We start from the raw sequence: 22,328 nt of genomic DNA on the forward strand, positions 1-22,328 counted from the left end.
GGGGGGGAGAAGAGTTGGGGGGGAAGGACTGCTCTGATACTGAAATCTGTAGCTGGCCAGCGTCTGCAATCTGTCCCTGAGGTCCATTCCAATTCCAGTGCTCTGGGGGGGAGGGATGGCAGCCTGCTGTTATCCCACACACAGATCTGGGGGCCCGCACTTCCCAGGAGGAGTCCAACACAGCCCTCCAGCCCTCCCAGGGGGCACGGTCCCCTGGATTTGCATGCAGGATGACAGCTGGCTGCCACTGCTGGCTGGGGCCAGCACCAGCACCTGAGTCTGCTTGGTGCAGCCTGCATCGAACCCTGCCAGAGGAGCCATGGGAGAAGCTGGCTGGCCCCATCCCCTGCCCAGCCCAGCCTCCCAGCACTTAAAAAAAAAAAAAAAAAAAAAAAGGTGGGGCTATGGGGGCTCTGAGGCCATGTGGCAGAGCCCCCCACACAGCCCCTGCTCCCAAATCTTCCCCGCCCAGCCCTGTCCCTGATGTCCCTGGCCCCAGCATCCTGGCACTTCAAAAAATGAAATAAAAAAAAAAAGTCCCACACTCATCAGCTCTGGCAACAGTGTTCAGGGCCTCTGAGGCATTGTGGCAGAGCCTCCCTGTGCAGTGTGGGGCAGTGGGGATAGCCTCCCCCACCTGGCACCCGTGTGGCAGCTGCCCCATGGGGTGGGTGTAGCATGGCTCAGCAGGGCGCTGCGCGCTGTCTGGAAGCTGGGGATGAGTGGTGCTAGGCTCCAGGTGACTGCTGGAGCTGCCCCAGTTCCCAGACAGTGCACGGCGCCCTGCCGAGTTGCACCTACACGATGCGACAGCTACTGCATGGATGCCAACCTGGAGTGGAGATCCCCGCTGCCCCGAGTGTCCTGCATTGTGCAGGGGGGCTCTGCTATGAGCCTCCAGAGGCCCTGATTGCTGCTGCTACAGCTGGCGAGTGTGGAGCTTTTGTTTTATTTTTTTAAGCACCAGGACTAGGCTTGGGCTGCCTGGGCGGGGGGATGGGCCCGGGCAGGGCCAGCCATGGGGGTTTCTCCTGTGGCTCCTTCCACCCAGGGAGAGGCAGGCACAGCCGGAGGAGCTGCAGGGGAACCTGCAGCCGCCCTCCTGTGTCTGCCTCTCCCCTGCTGATCTGAATCTCCGAAACAGCATTAAAACTCTAGAGCAGATTTGGCTGAATCGAACCAGAGTAGTGATCCAAAACACTGAAACAAATCACTGTCCTCTGAAATGGCTGAATCCAAATTGAAATGAGACAGCTGTTTTGCACAGCCCTACTAAATGTGAAACATCAGCTTACGCCTGTTTCTGAGTTGTGCACATGAATCTTTCAACCAGGCCAAAAGGTATCTTTTGCCAAAATTTTACTCTTTGTGTTAAAATATCTTGGCCTGGATTTCAGCCTTCATTGCCAGAGTCTAACAGATCTTTAAGTATATGCAATGTTTTTCAGTAGCTGAATTTGGGCATGGGAAAAGCAAAAGACACAACAGTAACACCAGGGCAACTTTCCTACCACATGGCAAGTGTCAACTGCGGAGAATGGAGATCCTACAATGTCAATGAATAGTGATAAGAATTTTAACTTAGGCAAACGACACTTCCCCCAATCTCATTCTAGATCATAGAGACATAATTCTCAGACATGGCTGAACTTTTTTTTAATTAAACACTAAAAATCATCCAGAAAAAAACTCCTAGCATCCCCATGCTTCAAAATGGTGATGGGGGCTTCATAAGGCTATAGGTGCTTTAATTAGAATGGCTCTCAGAGCCGCTCTAATTAAAGCACCCCTCTCCACCCCTGGTGCACAAGAAAAAATTACTATAATGCAGAGTCTTCAATACTTGCTGAGCAATAGACAATGTATGAATGATTAAGTGTGGTAAAGATAAAAACAAAGAAGTCATGTAACAGGAAATGTTAGATGACTGAAGCAAAAATGGTGCTACTAGGTATACCCAGAATATTTGGGTTGGTAATGCTTGTTACCTAACTCAGAAAAGACCGACAGAATATGGTATTTAACAGTCAGTCATGTGTTTTAAATAAGGATTTCAATTTCTGGACAGACTGAAAAAGCTGAAGCCACTATGCAATCGATATTGTTTGACAAAGTAGAACCCACATTTTTCTTATTGGGATTGTATGCAGTCCACTTAACTTGCAGGAGGTTGCTATTTTAAGGTCTTGCCATTCAGGTGATGGTTGCAGCTATTACTTCAAAGGGTGCTACTTTTTTGAGCAGTTGGAAATCATCAATGATCCTTTGCACTTGTTTGGAGAAGTGGTGCCCTTTTGAAGTGAAAGATGTAGTAAGCAGCTGGAGCATCTCAGCAGTCCCCTGCAGTTGTTTATGGTGGCTCTGTATAGCCTCAGTTATGTTGTGAACCCCTTGTCTTTTCATGGTGCTAAGAAACCTAACCCTACAGAGAATCTGAGTTCTACTGCATATCATTTCTGCACTAAGGGTAAGATTGAAGTCAATGGAACGCTTATGCACTTCAATACACTATGGATTTATTCCTGAGTCCAGTGCTGCTCCTGACAGCACTCCAAGAAAGATGTGGAGAGCAGCAAAAATGATTAGAGGCTTGGGAAGCATGACTGATTCTGAAAGGCTGAAGGAACTTGGGTCAGGGACAGGTCCAGGGAGTGCACTGATGCACCTGTACCCCCGTTTGATCCCTGGTCTACCCAAAGTTTAAAACCAAGTGCTTGGCAGTGGTAGCAGCATCTCTAGTCAGGCACTGCTGGGGGAATCAATTAACTTAATGGTTCGTAATCTACCTGATCCCTTCTAAAATCATCATTCCACAGGTATTAATGACCCTCTCTTCTTTTTAATTGACTTGATTTTCCACTGATCAAGCTATCCTTGGTTCTACAATTTTGCTGTCTGTTAGTTGTTCTTGGTAATGAAGCTCCTATTTCACAGCCCTGCAGATTGGTTTTTTAATTCATTCCAATGAAGTTATATTTGTTTTTGCTTCAATCTTAAACTGAATAATACAGACCTCTAGTAATACAGACCTCTAGGCCCCTAGCATATTAGTATAGCTTCTAGTTTAAACTGGAGAAAAATGTCTTGTTTTATATGTGAAAATGCACCTCACTGTCTTTACATCTTTACCCCCATTTTCAACATTCTAGACATGCCCATGACTTCGGTTATTTAATCTGGAAAAGAGAAGACTGAGGGGGGAAGCTAAAAGCAGTCTTCAAATACCTGAAGGGTGATTATAGAAAGGATGGAGAGAGACTTTTCTCTGTGGCCATAAGGGACAGGCCTGGGATCAATGGCCTCAAGATGCAGCAAGGAAATTTAGGTTGGAGATTAGGAGGAACTTTCTGACTGAGGGTGGTTAGGCATTGAAATAGGCTATCTAGAGGAGATGTAGAATCTCCATCCCTGGAAGTTTTCAAGAGGAGGTTAGTTGGGGTTAGTTGGAATAGTTGGTAATTCAGCCTTAAGCAGGGCGCTGGACTTGATGACCACATGAGCTGGAAAGCCCTACTTTCCTTATCCCTTGTCCTTTCTCTTATGAATGAAAGACCCCACCTTTTATCCCTCCGATTGGTCAAATGATCAGGCATATGATTCTCTCCTGTCTTTTACAGTGCTTAGTTGCAGCTGTTACCTCTATTCTTGCCAGCCCAAGGGTGGGTTCAACTGAATGTCTTCTACTTCTCTTCATACGTGCCAGTGATGTTTGTTTCTGCTCCAGTGTTTTAATAAATAACCATTATTGTTCCTGCAAAAATGGCTTAAGTAAATGCTGGAAGACATTTTAGGAGATAGAGTTAAGTTTTACAATTTTTTTTGAACCGTAGTATAATGCCTACCCAGGGATTTATATTAATAGTAGATTACTGTAATCTGTTCAATCAGCAGTGGCTTGAGTCTACTGGGAACTGATGTGAACCTTAGTAAGCTGTCAGCAGTTATGGCTACGGAGTAATCAGGTGTGAAATTTATAGATATTTACATTTTAAAAGGCTGTTACTGTAGGAGGTTTTTTTTTTTGCAACTTTTCTGCAGATCAGTTTGCCTTGAACGATATATTTTATTTGTGTCTGTGAGCTCTTAATAACTTAGTTTCTCTACAAATTTATTCTGTTTGATGACTTTGCATTGCATGAGCAATTTCTGTAATATTTTGCGGAGCTTTAAACTGTGGTAAGCAGACTTATGTAGTGCCTGCAATGGTTTATCATTTGTGGTGCAAGAAGTATCAGTATAGCTGTCCTCAGCAGTGGCATTTTTTTTCTAGTGCCAGTGCAAACAAATTACAGTTGAATGCTAAAGAATCACAGTTCAGTCAACCGCACATTACTGCATCTTATATTGTTAATCAAATAAATGATAAGTGACTACTTTAAATATTCATCATCTACTTATTTTCCCCCATATTGGAACACATTTTAGTTTATGGTACAGCAATCTTATTAACAAAGTACATTAAATGCTGTCTTTTTGTTATACTGTGTTTTTAGTCATGCATGTGTATGTGTATTAATAAAATCTTATTTATTAGTTGCTGCTTATTTATCATTGATTCATATGATTTCAGTTGCATTGTACCAACACTGAGCTGTTTTACTTTTGGTTTATCTATAGGCCATTTTTCTGGGAGGTTATTTGAGCAACCCTCTGTTTTCGTACCTGCTCAAAGTTGGTCCCAGTTAGTATGGTTGTTTAGTATTCTGTTGTATATACTGTATTCCTTTGTTTTCAGGAAGGATTTCCATATGGAGGAAAACTACATGTAGCCAAATGTGAATATGAATGTTTTGAACATACACCTTCGTATGTGCTTAGCTGTAAACATGTGGATTGTTCCTTGTGTTAGTAGGGTGACTCAAGCAAATAAGTTAAATATCTCAGAAATGAAGCCTAAAGGACTCTGCATTTCCCTAGTTTACTGTACATTGCGTATCCTAAATATTCTTTCCTCCTCTCAAGCTATGGAGAAGTTAGTATTGAAATTTTGTGGTTTATCCCTATCTCTGTAATGTGTTCAAACTGTAATTGTGACATAAATCTTTGAGAACTGAGATTTTTATTGAGATCTGAGTTTCATAGCCTAGGACTATATATGAACTTAATCACCCAAGATTTCCTGACAGTTCTTACCTGCATATATCAGTGTTTCTCAATCAGCGTGCTGTCAGAAGCTTTGAAGGTTGCTGCAGGGTGCTGTGCAGTATTAGCATTGTTAAGTCCGCAAACACTTACAGTTGATGCACAAGATGAAGCCAGAGATTTCAAAGTGAAATCTGTAATATCAAAAAGATGCTGATCTGTTGCAGCCTTACCAAGGTCTTTGCAACAGAAGAATGTCTCTATTATTTTTCTGTGGGCAAAAAGTGCTTGAAAGCTAAGAGCTGGCAGCTTGTGATGATAATGACTATTTTTCTGAGTCTAATACAGGGTTTCTTGAATCTTAAAAAGTTTGGAACCATTGATCTGCAAAATGTGGAGTGAAGCAGTGATACCAAATGTGTGACATCAAATCTATTTATTTTTTATGTGGAGGTAAATTAGGTCACCTATCTCCAGTGTAATGTTTTTTTCCAAACACCATTGGTTTTCTCCAAACACCAGAGAAAAGGTATCCCTTCCACTTCCAACTAGAGTAAAAAGTAAGATCCAGAATTGCTAGATCTATATAGTGCATATTTAGTGAAATGTTAACCGAACTGGAAATCTGATACATTTGTGGTTAATGATGCATTTTCCTTTAACAACAGTAAAAAAAAACAAAACCAAAAACAAATGAAGATGATATATCAGCATGGCCAAAGTGCAAATATTCAAAGCATATATTAGTGAACATATTTGACAGTGTGAAGTGCAATGTGCATGATGAGGGAAATTTCAAAGAGAATGTTTATGAAGAAGCAGTATCTATTCTGAATTTTCTGTTGTTGCAAATTGTTATACATAGTTAGAGCTGTCTGCTTTACTGCCTTGCTCCTGTTTGATCATTTTTATGTGATGAGAGAAAATTGTCAGTTAAACCAATGCAACTACAAGACTAATTTGGCTCATATGCCTGTTTTATGGCTTCTTTGCCTTTGTAAATGAGTGTGATATCAAAAATATGAAATGATTCAATTGATTTCAGCATGAAGTTAAAAAAAAACTCATTGATGATTGTCAGAAAGAAAAATGAAAATAATTAAAAATACTGAAAAGGTTAAAAGGAATCTAGCTGTTAAAAGAATAATTAAGCTATTCCGCATGGTGAAATTTCCCCTTAAATATGTTTCTGTAACTTTTTAGCAAAAGTGAACATTTCCCAAGCTTTTACCATGCCTCAAAAATATACATTTATATCATGTTTGCTTTTGTAACTAACACTATAGTTAAAGTGGTGGTAAAACAATAAGATAGATATAATTCCTTTGTTCTCCAAAAATAAGTATGTGCAATGCACATAAGAAAAGCTGATGAGATGTAGGATATGAAAGGATCAGCAAGATAAACTTTACAGAAGTGCCACATTTAACTGAGGGACAGTTATACTGGCTTAGTTATATCAAGCAATGAGCTGTGCACAGAGAAAGGGAAATGCTTTGATATATAGTAGAAATTGATAATGGCCTCTGATATTTACAGTGAAGGAGAAGTATGCTTGCAGATTGCTTCTTTACATTGTACCTTGCTAATTGTAGTTATAAGGGTAAATCCCACAATCTCCACCTGACATGGTAGCACCTAAGTTTTTTCGCTGCTGACAGTGAAGCAGATTTAGAGGGCAAGAACAGGAGCCAAGCATCTTCTGTGTTTTGTGGAAACAGCATGTGGTGTACTGCACAGGGGAAAATAATACATGTGATCTGTTGATCAGTCTGTTGAAGACTAATTTGCTGCACCCTTGCAGAGGAGTTGAAGGCATGCTGAAGATCACTTGAATCCTAATGTCTGTTGTTGTTCCATAGTCCACAAAAGGACTATTCCATAGGTTCTCTCCAGAGAAGTCTGATCCTTGCCGATTTTAAGGGCAGAGACTATGTGTCAAAGATAGAGCCTGTGGACCTGATCTGGCCTACAAAGCCCTATCTGGCTTGCTGTACAGCCTATGGGTCTTAGACCAAACCCATTTGCTGAATGTGGTACATACTAGGGATGTGCAAAATGAGCTGTATTCGATTTGGATTCGGCCCGAATCGGGGACAGTGATTTGATTTGTTGATTTGGATCACTGTCCCCAATTCAATTAGGCTGAATCCAAATCTGAAAATTCAATGCTGATTCAGAGAATCAGCGGTTCAGCCATAGACATAGCTTTAAATGTTTTTTTTCTACATACCTCGAGGTACCAGTGCGGCTCACGAACGCTGCGATGCTGGGGCAGACGGAGCATCCCATAGGAACATGGGGGGGGGAGGCCCCGTGTGCTCGGCAGCGAACCTGGAGGCAGTACTGGCAGTACTTCTAGTCCACTTCCGGGTCCACCACCTAGCATGCGGGGGGGCACCCCCATGCCCCCTGCGATATGGCGATTGGCCCTGGGGAGCCCTGGGTACCCCCCAGACCCAGGAGACACCACTCACTGACCTGGGAGGGGGCGCTCCCCAGTGGACCCAGAAGTGGACTGGAAGTGCTTCTGGTCCACTTCCAGGTCTGCTGCCAAGTGCGCTGGGGAGCTCCCCGTGGTCCTATGGGGCGTTCTGTCTGCTCCACCATCGTAGCATTCATGAGCTGCCTGGTACCTTGAGGTATGTACAAAAAAATATTTAAAGCTGTGTCTGTGTCTGAATAGTTGAATCTTTCCGTATCTCTCCAAATCGATTTGGAGGGTTTCGATTCAATTTGGAGAGATTAAAGGGTCTCCTGACTTAATCGGGCCAGATTTCCACTGAATCAAATTGGGGCTGAAGCTTCGCATAGCCCTAGTTCATACCAGATTAGCCTTATGCACTGCACTCAAAACATGGACCTAGCATGCCTTGGACTTTGACTATTTTTTCCCTCTTTTATTGGACTTATAGTTGGAAGGGACTTTCGAGAAGCTTGGGGTCACAAGTGCTCTTCAGATCTTGGAAAGAAGCAGTTACAGTCCAAGCTAAATGGCAGATATTTTTCCTAGAGATATCAAAAGATAGTAGAGTATTACAAAACACGTGGATAGAGTTCCTTTGGCTACCAGCAGGAACATATCAGTCACCGTACCTCTGATTCCCTTCCCAACCCCCTGGTTGTTTTGATGTGTGATCAGGCTAATTAAAATATGCATCCTGGTATTTTCAAACCCTGATTTATTTTTCAAATTGTTTGGAACTCAGCCTTACTCTGGTGATTGCAGCTGCTGACTGCTATAATTTGTCAATGCTTATTTAGTCTTTAGGGCCCTACTTCAATAAAGCATTTCACTTTTGCAAATCACTAAGCATTCCAAAATAATTAGATTTAAAAAATAATAGGTGTCGGTTCGTTTTATTTGCCTTCTGGTTTTTTAACATTAAATGTTCGCATTTCTAAGCCTTTCTCCCTAACCAAGACGATTAAATGCTTCCTTAAAAAAAAGAGGGTGGGGCAAAAAATAACACCCCCAACATCCCACCTCCCATCCTGAAACTCTGATATCTTCTAACTTGACGTAAAGCATCAATATAGTATTATGAGACTTTCAATAATGTAATGAGGGCTGGTGGCACAGGAAAGACATGCTGGGGAAGAAACTGGGAAATATCAAGAAAAAACTGCCATTAGGTGGGTGCAGAACTACTTGGGGTAGTAATGTTCAAAGAATAATCAATAATAGGTCAATATCAAGTTGGGAAGAAGTATCAAATGAGATTCCTTATGGGTCTCTCTTGTGTCTGCTACTATTTATTAGCTTAATTGCAGAGAGTAGAATGGAGAGTATAGTTATGAAATGTATGGATGACATAAAGCTAGATAGGGTGGGGTAGCAGAAACCTTTAAAAGCAAGGACTAAAATTTAAAATTACCCTGGTAAATTGCAAAGAAATGCTCTGTTAGACGATTTAATAAAGACAGAAAAGTACTACCCTTAAGAGGGAACAACCAAATGTATGAAAAAAATGGGGAATTACTGATTAGGCTATGGAAAATACTGTATAGTGGCTCATGTTCACCTGGGGGTAATGATTGACAACAAGATTGGGGGGCATGGGGGTGGCAGGGACTGCCCTCCCCTCCCCCTTAGGGAAACCCTGGCTGGGGTCTGGGGCCAGAGAGGGGGGTTAAACTTCCCCTCCCCCAAATACAGAGCTGCCCTGCCCTGATAAAAACTTACCGCTGGCTATGACTGTGAACTAAAAATCCCAGAGGCACCTGGAAGCAGAAAGGGGAGGTTATGAGCAACCCTGCAGAGTCCTGCTTCTGTGAGTCTGGATTGCAAATCCTAGAAACCTTGGGGGCAGCAGGAAGAGGAAGCAAACACAGCCCATGCTGGCTATGTGCCAGAGAGCCATGCTGTAGTGCCCCCCCCTAGCTTCTATCCTGAGCCACTGCAGGCATGTGGCTGCATTTCCTTAATTAAAAGTGAATGTCTGTCCAGTTGTTTCTAGGTTAATCTGTGCAGTATAGACTAACCTGCAAAGACTGAATTGATTCAGCCTCAGGTTTTTTGCCTCTCTGTACTTAGCCCTGGAGTACTAGTTGCTACTTTGGGCATCATAATTTGAGAAAGATGTTGAAAATATAGAGTCCAGGGGAGAGAAAAAAATTGATTAGAGGTCTAGAAGACATGATATCTGATGAGCTGGTGGAAGGCCTGTAATTAGAGGAGACTAAAGGGAGTTTGATAATCTTTGGTAGCATTTAATAACACAAAGGGTTGTTATAAAAGATGGTTGCATTCAATTGTTCTCTGTTTCCCCAGGAGACAGGAGAAGGAATAACGGTCTTAAATAGCAACAAAGGAGGTTAGATATTGAAGAACTTTCTAACTATGAGGGTGGCTAAACTTTGGAATAGACTAGCTAGAGAGGTTGGGGAATCCCTGGAGGGTTTAAGTGCATGTTAGACAAGCATTTGTCTGGAATAATTTAGACATGGATAATTCTGTCCCAATCATGGGGTTGGACCAGATAACCTCTTGGCTTACTTTCTAGTTTTATATTTCTATAATTCTGTAAGTGCAGGCTCAAATATTTTCCTGAATTTTGAAGCAGTTAGGGCTGAGGAGAGTGTGACCCTAACAAAAATAGGGAAGATAAAAGTTTATATTTCTGATTTCTTAGTTTTTTAAAAAAACCTTTCACAATGGGTAACAATTCTTTAAAACAAAACAAAATGTTTTCCATTTTTCTCTTCATACCATAAAGAAGCAAACAGGACACAAATCCAACTGTGTTTTTTTTTAACCTTTGTAATTCACTTCATATCCAAATCATGCATATGTCAGCGCCTTATCTAGCTCTGTAAATTTAGAGGGTACAGTATTTTTTCTGAAGCAGTTAGTTCAAGTTTATTGAATACATGCACAATACAGTTTCTTAAACGTGTATTACAGTGAAAAAGACTGCTATTAAAGTTTATGGTGTAAAGATAAAGTGGCCTGTACGGTTTTCAATTAACTTGAAGCATTAAAGCATTACAGCTTTTGTTCTAGCCACGTGAGAGATGAAAAATGAAGAACTGTTCATTAGATGTGGGTATTATTTAAGAAAGAGAAATAACTGCATATTCTTTGAAATCATTGGTTACTTGTAGATTTCTCATAGTTTCCTAAACGAAGAAAAGAGCAAGAATTAAGCAGGAATCACAAGACTGGTAGTACATTAAGCCAAAATAGGTCCCCTAACTTTGGAAGAATAGACCAAGTAATGCAATATTTACTCTGGTTATTTTGTACATGTGACATCCGTTTAAGGAAAAACAACTGAGCTTTACCCTGTAAATAATATGATATCAATGAGAGTTGGTTCTAGTGATGTACTGTGTTTAATGTGGCTTCTTAAGTGAGTGCATTGTCACTTGAATAATTTTGGATAGCAATTTGTAGATTTAAGGAAAACCCTTATTAAGACGCTAGTCAAAGGCCTTAGTCCTGTAATATGCTGTGCACTCTGACTCTGATTCTGCAAAGCATGTAAGCATTTGCTTAAAGCGTGATGAGACTAATACAGGGGCAGGCATTTATTTTGGCTGGAGGGCTGTGTAACTAATTTTGGTGAGTTGTTGAGGGCTGCAAGGTAGCCCCGCCCCTTGACAGGTGCCCCGCCCACTGGTTGCCATCTTGGGATTGGAAGTCCAGCCCCCTAACATTTGACCTTTGCCATCGGAAGTCCTTCCCCTTGCCCCCAGAAGTACTCCTTTTGGGAAGAGGGGTTACTATCTGTGACCTGGAAAAAAACAAATTATATACTAAAAATCAAACACTGACAATAACATATTTTAATTTTTATTAAAAAAAAATACTTTTGTCCTGATTTGTGTGTGTTTGTGTGGTGTATATGGAGGTGATTGCATAATAGCTCAAAATGAAGTCTTACTCTTGTATATTGCGGGGACGTGTAGATGGGTGGTTATGAGGTTTGTGGGGGCTGTGAGTATGTGTGTGGGGGGGTGTGGATGAGTGTGTATGTGGGGTGTGGGGGTATATGTGGGTGGGTGGCTATAGGGGGTTTGTGAGGGAATGTGGGGTGTGTGCAAGGGGAGAGTGGCTGGGGGGTGTGTATGGGGATATGGGTGTGGGATGTGTGTGGGGGGTGTGGGTATATGTGTATAATGGGGTTTGTGTGCATAGCAGTGAGCTGGGCTCCCCCCAGAGGCACACGGGTGTGTGTTTGTATGTGTGGGTGTGCATGTAGGGAGAGGTGTGGGATTTGTGGAGGGGGAGAGTGTGGGTGTGTGGGGGAAGATGTGGTTGTGGGGTTTGTGGGGGGAGGTTGTAGTTAAGGTGGGGTGTGCCCTGTGTCTGTTCCAGATTCACCCTACCCAGAGCAGATCAGCTGGAACCCAGGCACAGCCCTGACTTGGCCCACCTCATCCTGCACCTGTTCTGCATCGCTCACCCGTGGTGCATCCTGCTGCTCCCTGGGCACACAGCAGGGCGGGGGCAGCTCCACAGCTGGACTGCCTTTCTAGGCAGCCCAGGTGGTGGCAGCTCCTTCTGACTGCCCCTACCGCTGGCCCCAGCCCCGCGGTAATTGTGGGACCCATGTTGCACAGCGCCAACCCTGCTCCCCCTGTGCCTGCTCCGGATTTGCCCACCCAGGCTCAGCCATGGTGGTGTGGGACAAAAACTGTTGCTCATCATGAGGGAAAAGTGGCCCCTCCCCCTTCCTGCTGCCAGTTGTTCTTATTGCAGCTGGCCAGAGCCCAAGCCGAGCTACCTTGCATCTCCTTTGTGCTACCCCGCTGGGCAGCATGGAGGTGGTGGTGACAGCAGTGTAAATGCCAGGCAGTCCTATGCAGGCTCCAGGTGGCTGCAGCAGGAATGGGGAGGCTGCAGCTGCAGAGCCACACCGGTTCTGCTATGTGCCTAGGGGATGGCAGGATACGCCACAGCTGGACGGTGCCTGGGCCAGGTGGGACTGAGGGACTTGCTGCCGGCTGGACAAAGACCCACCATGGGCCAGATCTGGCCTGTTGGCCATATTTTGCTCACCGCTGGGCTAATGTGTTTAAAGGTATTGCTACTTTGTTGCCAGGTTTTGCAGCTGGATAAATGTTAATGCCAGCTGTGAAAGCAGGTAAAGTGGACAAGAGTGAGAGATATCTAGTGAGTGGTGTGAAGGAGTGAAAATGAGCACAATTATATAGTGTGCATATGTGTGTGTGCGTACTGAATAGTGAGGAGGAAAAAATAAATATGCAACACAAATTAAATTAAAACATTGGAAAGAAATGAGAAAACCCGAATAAAGTGTAAAAGTAGATGAGAATCTCAGATTATTTAAAAAAAAAATCTAGAAAAAAGCAGAAGCAGTAAAATATGCCTCTGAAAAAAATCATAAAATATAAGGGGGAAAGAATAAATCTAAAATGTGGTAAAATAGAAAATGCATTTGGTTTTTTTTCAGGCTGGCAGAAATAAATTAAGACACCTTTTTTTTTCCCTTTTAAGCAATGTTGCTTTCTTTTATGCATATTCACACTTCATTACACTGTCTGATGACACCTTGTATTTGGTAGAGGGGACCACTAGCATAGTGAGATTTTTTTTTTTTTTTTTTTTTAGCGTCTTAGGACACGTGTTCTATAGAACAGTTTTCTATGACAATCTGTTGGCATATTCTGAAGGTGGTGGTGGAATTCATATGGATTTAAATAATTTAAATTAGGAGACCAAGTATAGTCATGAAAATGTAAAGCATTGTGGCCAGCTACTTGAATGAATGTGCACTAGACCTATGAAATGACTACCATAGGTCAGGGCTTTCTAGGAAAGCTGAATCCGGCTGTAATGAAAAATTACTACTTGATCTGTGTGTGTGCCTGAAGGCAGGACTGTAAGGCAAGAGTTTAGCTGTTATTTCTTTACCCTCTTCTTACATCATCTTCAAGTTCAGTGTTACTACAACTCTTCTTTGGTTGAGACAAATGAACAGAACTCTTTAAAAGGGCACTGTAAATACTATGCCTGATTTGCTGGTAGTTGCAGTTGCTGAGAGTTCAAAAACTCACTCCTACAGGACTGCAGTGCCACTGCTACATTCTTGACTCGTGCGCAGCATTCTTAGTCTGGTTCTGCTATTTATTTTGTTTGCTCTTCATAAATTCTTTTACTAGGAAGAAGTTTTGTTAAAATAATTACAAGGGTAGAGATTCACTAGGTCACAGGGAATCCCTGCCCCTGTTATCAGGAAGGAGGTGGGGGTGGGTGTAGGAGGCCTGAGGGCAAAGTGGCAGCAAATAATAGCTGCCCAGGTAAACTGAGCCACGGGCTAGAAAAGGGCAGGCAGTTAATAGTGGAATTAACAGCACCTGGGCCCTGGGTGCAAGAGACAGGGTCAGATTTAAGCACAGCCTTTTGCGGGGGAGGCAGGGGGAGCGCAGTCAGCTGCAGGACAGAGTTCCCAGTAGGCTGAAGTCAAGCTAGCCCAGGAGAGGTACCTGGCGACTCAGAGGAGTTTGGATCTGTGTTAGGACCAGTTAGGTCAGTGGTTTTTTTGTGCAAGTTTAACTGGAGGACTGGATTGTGACTACAGGGGAGGAGAAGACCATGGGTGGGGTGCCTGGGAGGTGCTCCTCACTATTAGCAACAGGGGCTAGACCCCAGCTAAGGAGGCTGAGGCTGGCAGAGTGACACCAGAGCCCCAGGAGGGGCTGCAGCCAAGTCAGGGCTGATGCTCAGGATCTGAGGTCTCAAAGAGTGGACCAAGGCTGAGGGTTTGGACAGAAAAAAGAGGGCCAAGGCTGGGATAGCTGAAGCCCTAACAGGTGCTTTTTTGAAGGGTGGGTGGGCTGCACTTATCTGATCTGGCCAAGTACCAGGCTTTCACAGAGATGAGAGCTAAGCAGCAGTTGGGAGCATGAGGGAGCAGAGGTTCCTGCCCTCCCCAGATCCAAGATAAGCACAGCTGGGGGGCTGTCTGGTGGGGGGCTTCTGCTCCCTCCCGCCCACCCTCCACTATCACAGAGACAGTATGAGCAGGGGCTGAGAGCTGTGCAATGCCGTTGAGGAGCACAGGAGCAGGGGGAGCGAGGACCCCCACCCCAGCTGTGGTTGCTTAGGTCAGAGGGGGGCAGGGGTCTCTGCTCCCCACCGCACCGGTGCTGCCCAGCTCAGTTGACAGCCCTGTGCAGCTCTCAGCCCGGGCTGAACTGGGCAGTGGTGTGTGGGGGGGGTGAGGGAGTGGAGGCTCCCACCATGTAGGCCCAGCTCCCCCAGACCTGAGCATGCACAGCTGGGGAGGACCACCCCCACCTGCTGCTAGGGGCAGAGGCTGCATTGGGAGGTATGCAGGAGTGCAGCCATGTTGAGAGGTATGCGGGAGTCCCTCGGCCAGTGCAAGCATCTGTGTGTTCCCCCTCCTCACCCCCCACTGAAGGGCGAATGTGTATTCTGTTTGCTCCTGATCTAATATATGTAATTTAGAGAAACCCACATAGCTTGGATCTATTCTGCCTCAGGCTTTTTGAATTTCTGTACCTAGCCTAGGTGTGGGTTGGACCTAACCACAACCATAGTACCGGCCATTGAAGGAACCAGCCGGGCTGCTCCAGACCCCGGGGACCACCTCCTCGATAAACCAAAGGATAACATTAAAATCATAGTAAGTGATTGACTGGCGGTGAGATGAGCCCAGGAGAGAGCTGGCAAGTGAGTTGAACCCCAGGGGCACCATGTGCCAGCATAGCAGACCCACAACACCTGTTACACTTATTCCTTGAAGCCCTAAAACATTCAAAAGGCCATGTAATATCTGGCATTTTTTGTTCCATCTTAACTATGCATTGGGGACATTTTTCTTCTTTTCATCCTGTGGAGTAGATTAACTATACTGTTTTTGCATAGGCTTACATTAAAAAGGCAGCATTGTTTCTGGAGGAAGCTGTGGCAAACAAAAGATTGAATCTGGGATTACCACATTAATGCAGCTATGTTTTCACAAGACAGTGGCTCTGCATCTGTTCCTATTGAATTCTGTGGCAAACCTCCCTCTGAAAGCAAGACTGGAACTATTGCCTAAATGTGTTATGTCATCAAGATAACATGTGACATGGGATTTCCTGAGCAACTGAATACTTACCAGCCATATCATTTACAGTAACATTGCCAGATTTTTCTGTCAGATTAGTTTTCAACCCCAGTGGGCAACATGGAAAAAATTTGTACTGCCATAATACCAATGCTCCCTCATAATACCAATGCTGATTTACATCATGTGTGAGTACAACATCCTGATGACTGCATTTTGGTTATCAAATTTACTCAGGGATTCTTAGAATGTATCTCAGATAAGAATTTCACTTACAGACTATCTGTGCTAAAGGTCTCCCTAGTCCTTGTTATTAATTTGGCCTTTAATCCTTAGGCTTCAAGCAATAACAAGAGTTTTCTTCCACCATTGTCTCCAGCTATATTTACTTATGTAAGCAGTCCAGTAACTTCTTTGCTTAGCAACTGATCACATTCCTTTGAGATTATACTATCCCTGTATTGCCCCTAAAAGAAAGAATATATACAGATAGTCATTGTTTCTGGGTCAGGCATTTCTTGTAATCTATTTCCTAACAATCATGTATCAAAACCAGGCTACAGAAGCCATAATCAGCAGGGGTGCACAAAGCAGGCAGTATTTGATTCGGATTTGGGTTCGGCCCAATTTGGGAGACAGCAATTCGATTAGCTGATTCAGATCACTGTCCCGATTTTGATTCGGCTGAATCTGAAGATTCAGTTCTGATTCAGAGAATCAGCGATTCAGCCATAGACACAGCTTTAAATGTTTTTTCTATGTACCTTGAGGTACCAGGTGTGGCTCGTGAACACTGAGATGGTGGGGCTTGGCAATTGGTGTGGGGGGACCCTGGGTGCTCCCCCAGGCCCAGGAGGCACCAGTTACCAAGCTGGGGGGTGGGAAGGGTCCCTTGCGCACTCTGCGGTAGACCCGGAAGTGGACCAGAAGTACCTTGGTCCACTTCTGGGTCCGCCGCTAAGCATGCAGGGAACACCCCCATGCTCCTGTGGGAAACGCCATCTGCCTCACCATTTCAGCATTCACGAGCCATGCCTGGTACCTCGAGGTATGTAGAAAAAAACATATAAAGCTGTGCCTATGGCGGAATCATTGAATTTCTCCGAATTTAATTGGAGGCTTCTGATTTGATTTGGAGAGATTAATGGGTCTCTTGATCCCATTCAGATTTGGAGATTTGAGTGCTGAATTGGGCCAGATCTCCTCTGAATCTAATCAGCAACTGAAGCTTCGCACAGCCCTAGTAATCAGGTGTAGCGCCTCAATGGACAGCGTACAGTGTGTGTAGATATAAATGTAGTGCCCCTCTAGAAATCTCTGATATTCTGCTATTGTTTATATCAAATAAGCATTCCTTTTTCCTTTGAGTTAAAAGATATTTTGCATCAAGGCTTTAGACACAGATCCCAAAGAACTTTATTCTAATTTATCCAAAACAATAGCTGAGATAAGGAGCTGACAGTAGCTTGCCCAAAGGCATAAAACAATTCATTGTGAACGTTAGGAATTGATTACTGGTCTTCTGATTCCCAACTCTATGGGCAAACCACTAGCTCATAGTTGTCCTTTGGTGGGATTGGCTTAACTATTCCTAAAGGTATTTTTAATTAAAACAGTATGAATATGATGATATCCGTGAATCTAGTTTACCAAGTGGTGGTCAGATCTTGACTCCAAAGTTGTGTTCAGGTTAAGTAGGTATTGAATAAAAGAGAGTGAGAGTTAAATTTAGAGGGTTGTACAGTACCCCTGATGGAAATTGTTTTTCCTTTCCACTTATGTAACCAGCACAAGACGAGGTTAATTGAGAATGAGAACTCTATTCTAGAGTGTGAGCTTTACAGAGCAGTTTGTTCTCCTGAGAGCACCTTGAATAGATTGACAGGGAAGCCAGTCATAGAAGCATTCCCACTGTAGTGTGCATGAAAAATAAATAGTTTGTGGGAGGTATTCATTATTTCATCAAGGTGAAATTCAAACACAGGTTCATTCTGGTCATGAAAGAGAGCCTTTTCAGTGCTGGCAAGGACAGAGTAGGACTGCTACCAGGGTAGACTCATTTAAATCGGCCATTTTAAATCAGTATTGTCATCAGCGAATAAAAACCTTAGTATGAATTACTTATTTTAATCTTGTTTTGTATTTGTAGTTCTTGGCTATTTTTTTTTAAAGACAATCTGTCTTTAGCTAGGTTGGTAACCATTAAGATGTATTTATTTACAAGTCAATACAGCCTTTACTCCAAATTTGCTGTCTTTTTGCTAAACGGGGGGGAGGGAAGGGGAGGGGTGTTACATTGTATATTTGTATGAGAAATTAACATAGATTTATTTAGATTCTTAATTTTTAAATTTTCATATGATGTTAGAAAATGGTGAATGATACATATCTTATTCATTGAATAAACTTTAATTTTTACTTGCTATTTGGTTTGGCTGCTTTTGGATAGAAATTAGAATTTAATTAAAAATGCTTAAAACCAGAAGCTCAATAAAATTTAAACTTTAAGTGTTCTGGATATTTATGAAAAATAAACACCTTATTAAAAATGTTTTGCATTTTAAAACGAATTTATTAAACACTATAAACATGTGCAGTTAGTGAATTGAACAGATTGCTTCTGATCTGCAAGCCTTTTAAAATTTTAGAACTAATAAGTTTTCTTTCTCACCTCATTTTTACTGATAGATTGGAAAAGTAAAACAAACTTTCTTTGCAGGGCTTTTTGATTTTTCATTTGCCTAACAAGTTTTAATCTTTGAATGAACTTTTTAATTAACTTACCTATTTGAATAAATCAAAATGAATAATATATTTTCTCTGAATCTGCAAAACTTTATTGCTATAAACTCTGTTTTAGTAGTTCCATGAACTCTGATATCAGATGATTCACCTAGCTCAGTCTGGGTCCGACTGTAACACTTCAGCAGAAACCATAATTTGTTTCAATATTATTTTCTTTCTTTAATTTTGAATGAGTGTATTATAGAAAGTTTAGGCCTTAGTATAAGCTGTAGGGACGTGACTGGTTAAATGATTCATCTTTTAACCTATCAGCTCAGTGATAACCAGGGATCCTGGTTTACTCTGATTAAAAATTGCAAATTCTCTGATTTAAAAACCCCAAATCCGTGATAAAAATTAAAGGCCCCCCACAGTCTCAACAGCCCTCCTGATGCTCCTCACAATACCCCCCCAGACATGCAGACACAGACACTGACACCCACCCCAGGAGGTAAGTGTGTGTGGGGGGAAGGGGCGGGGCAGGCGGGGGGGAAAGGGAAGGTGCTAGAGGGGGTAGATCAAGAATGGGGGGAGTGTGCCCCTGTGCCTACTCCCAGGAGCAGGGCCAGGGGGTGAGGGAAGGGGTGCCACTCTGTGGGCTACACACATGCCGGCCAGCCTGACAAGAGGTTTGCAACAGAGGCCACCACCGCAACTCTGCCACTGCACCCTGCGCTACCATCCTATGGCCACCTGCACGGCTTTGTGGGTAAGTGGCACAGGGCACGGCAGCGGCAGCGCGGTGGCAACCACCGAGTGTAGGCCACATACGTGCCACCGGCCAGGGGGTGAAATGGGGGGCTTGCATGTAGCGGCATGCCCCACAACTGGCTGTGTGGCTCCGCAGCGGTGCGGGGTGGTGGGGCTTTGTGGGCAAGCGCTGCCACTGCGTAGTCATGCCCTTCACCCCTGGATCCGAGAGGTAAGTGGGGCTGTGGGGCAGGGCTGGGGAAGATGGTTGGGGGCTGAGGGAGTGGGGGGTGCTGCCAGCCCCAGGTGGCACACCACAGCTGGGAGCAAGGCCAGGTGGTGAGGGCAGGGGTGCCCCTCTGCAGGGGGTTTTGCAGGCAAGCAGTGCAGAGCGCAGTGTGGTGGTGCCCGCCATGTGCAGGCCACACGCATGCTGCCCAGAAACCTGCCCAGGGGAGGGGGAAAGGGAGGCTGGCATGCAGCCGGAGCACAACTCTGTGGCCGGCTCCACAGCCGTGGCGAGGGATGGGGGGGGCAGGGGCTTGGGCTCGCATGCAGCGCTGCCGCTTACCTGGAGGCCTGTGACAGCTGTGATGGCCGCTGCCTACAAAACGTTCCGTTGCCTCCGCGGAGCAGTGCCCGGAGCTGTGCAGCCGGCCGTCAGGTGGCAGCGGCATTGTGGTGGTGGCTGGGCAGCACGCAGCCATCCCTACCACCACCCTGCACTGCATCACTGCCACCGGCTGCACAGCTCTGAGCATGGCTCCATGGCGGCAGCGGGAGGTTTTGTAGGCAGCGGCAGTCACTGCTGGCACAGGCAGCCGCTGCCACTTACCTGTGAGGATGCCTGTGCCAGCGGTGAACACCGCTGTGTAGAAAACCTCCCACTGCCACCGCGGAGCCATGCCCAGAGCTGTGCAGTAGTGGCATGGCAGTGGCCGGGCAGCACGCAGCCATTCCCATCCCCACCACCACTCCATGCCGCGCTGCTGCCACTGGCTGCACAGCTCCAGGCATGGCTCTGCGGTGGCCATGGGAGGTTTTGTATGCATCAGCGGTCACTGCTGGCATGGGCGGCTACTGCTGCTTACCTGTGGGACCACCTGTGCCAGCGGTGACTGCCGCTATGTACAAAACCTCGCACTGCTGCCACGGAGCTGTGCCCGGAGCTGTGTGGCCAGTGGTGCAGCGTGGGGTGGTGGTGGGGATGGCTGTGTGCTGCCTGGCCGCCACCATGGGAAATGGAAAACTCAGATCCCTGGTGATAACCAGTTCTAGCTTACCGGTTATTGTTTAGCTGCATGAGGCTGGGCATTCTGGGAGAGAAGGGGGGAAGGGAAACCCAGCAGGAACTGGAAGGCAGCAGGGTGGGAGAGAAGAGTGAGGAAGCGGGGAGGATGCAGCATGCCAGTGGCTGCAGTGGGCTGGTGAAGCCTCTCACTGGCTGCTGCCTGCTTCTCCCCTCCCCTGTCCTTCCTGTGCTGCTACAGCTGGCTCTGGGAAGCCACATGCTGGTGGCTGCAATCCCCGCCTTCCCCCCGGAGTTCCTAGGCTGTGCTGCCTGCCTGGTGGGGCTGCTTTGGCCCCTGATTCCACATGTTGCTTGGGACCAGTGCGTGCAGCCCCTCCTTCACATCTCCTCCCTGCCACCCCCCCAGCTTTACAGTGCCATGAGCTGGAGTCCAGTGCTGCTGCACTCATCCCCATCCCTGCACCCAACTGATTAACCATTTATCCTGTTGTAATTACAACACATTAAACTAATATTTATTTAATTGATATTTACATCCCTAATAAGCTATCATAATTCCAAATTTCATTTTAAAATGCTTGTTTAAGAAAAGCAAAAATAATTTAAAGTAAACATTTCATTTTAATTCAAATAAATCCATCACGTTTTTCTTCACTGCTGTGCAGAATCCAATAGATACACAATGTCATGATCAAAGCAATAGATAGGAATGATCCTGCCTCAGGCAGGAGATTGGACTAGATGACCTATGGAGGTCCCTTCCAGCCCTGTCTTTATGAAAGATGAAATTGTTCATGTTTGCTTCTGATGTCTAACATGAACCCCTTGCACTTGAAAAATGAAGTGAATATCTCCTGGAGAAGTAAGAACTATTGCTCCTGGTCTGACAAAACATTTAAAAGATTTACTGACAAAGTTAGTAATTTGTTGTACTTGGACTTTGACATGATACCATGTATGTAATATCACCAATACATGTTTTGTTTTAATGCAGTTCTAACCTCCAGATTATTTAATAAGTAAATATGCCCAGATGTCAGTAGGCTGTGCCCACAGTTGGAAGCACTGACTCTTTTCTTAAATCATTGCGTTGGGTAATGATTTAAAGTTTTCAGTATGTACTAAAAGGAAAGAATTTTTGTGGTTGATATCTTTTATTTGGCCAACTACATGGTTGAGATAAAGTTAGAACAAGGTTTCAAATGTAGGGCATTCTTCAACAGGTCTGAGAGAACAAGCAGGCATAGCGATGATTAACTTTACCCTACCATGCGGTTGGTTCAATAAAAGATACCATGCACAAAAATCTGTGCCTCTTGCATAATTCCTGGACTATCACAGCTATATCACTCTGGCACTATCAATATATACCAAAACATGTTAAAATAAATTTGCCATTCTACACTATGAAGTGACTTTAAAAAAGACACTGCTTTCCTCTAGCTCTCTTTAGGTTTTCTCTCCAGTGATGTTTCATTTGCTCGTACCTGTGATGGCTTCGGCCCAGGATGTATACGAGTAGTTCAAGAATAATGGAATGCAGTATGATCATACGAGCCTAAGAGTCTAATCCAGATGTGTGCAGTGTTTGAAAGACTAATATAATTAATATGATATAATTAATAATTAATTGTTACCAGCATACATTGTGAAGAGGCTCAGGAATTAGAAACCAAAAGACTCTCACTGAGACTGTGACAAAATCTAAATTCTGTATATTAGCAAAATTAATGAGCAAATAAAATAAGTATGTTTGCAGAAGACAAGAGTCAGAATTTTTATCCAATTAGGACTTCAGCCTCTTGCTCTTTAATGATCTTACTCAGTTTTCAAAAAGGTAGGCTTGAGGGCTAGGGACAGACATTACACATCAACCAGTTTAAGTGATCAGAAACTGGTTTAAACCTGTAACAGAACAGACATTCAGTGTACATAAACCAGTTTCAAAATGGCCAAAACTGGTTTGAGATGAACCT

General features: G+C 44.2%; 1 protein-coding gene across 6 annotated transcripts in view; it reads left to right on the plus strand.

Annotated features, from left to right (window-relative positions):
• FARS2 (phenylalanyl-tRNA synthetase 2, mitochondrial) overlaps window positions 1-22,328 on the plus strand; it is a 433,719-nt gene that overhangs the window by 38,597 nt on the left and 372,794 nt on the right. The window lies entirely within an intron of this gene.

This window comes from Alligator mississippiensis, chromosome 3 (genome assembly GCF_030867095.1).
Source record: "Alligator mississippiensis isolate rAllMis1 chromosome 3, rAllMis1, whole genome shotgun sequence".
Taxonomy (NCBI): Eukaryota; Metazoa; Chordata; order Crocodylia; family Alligatoridae; genus Alligator; species Alligator mississippiensis.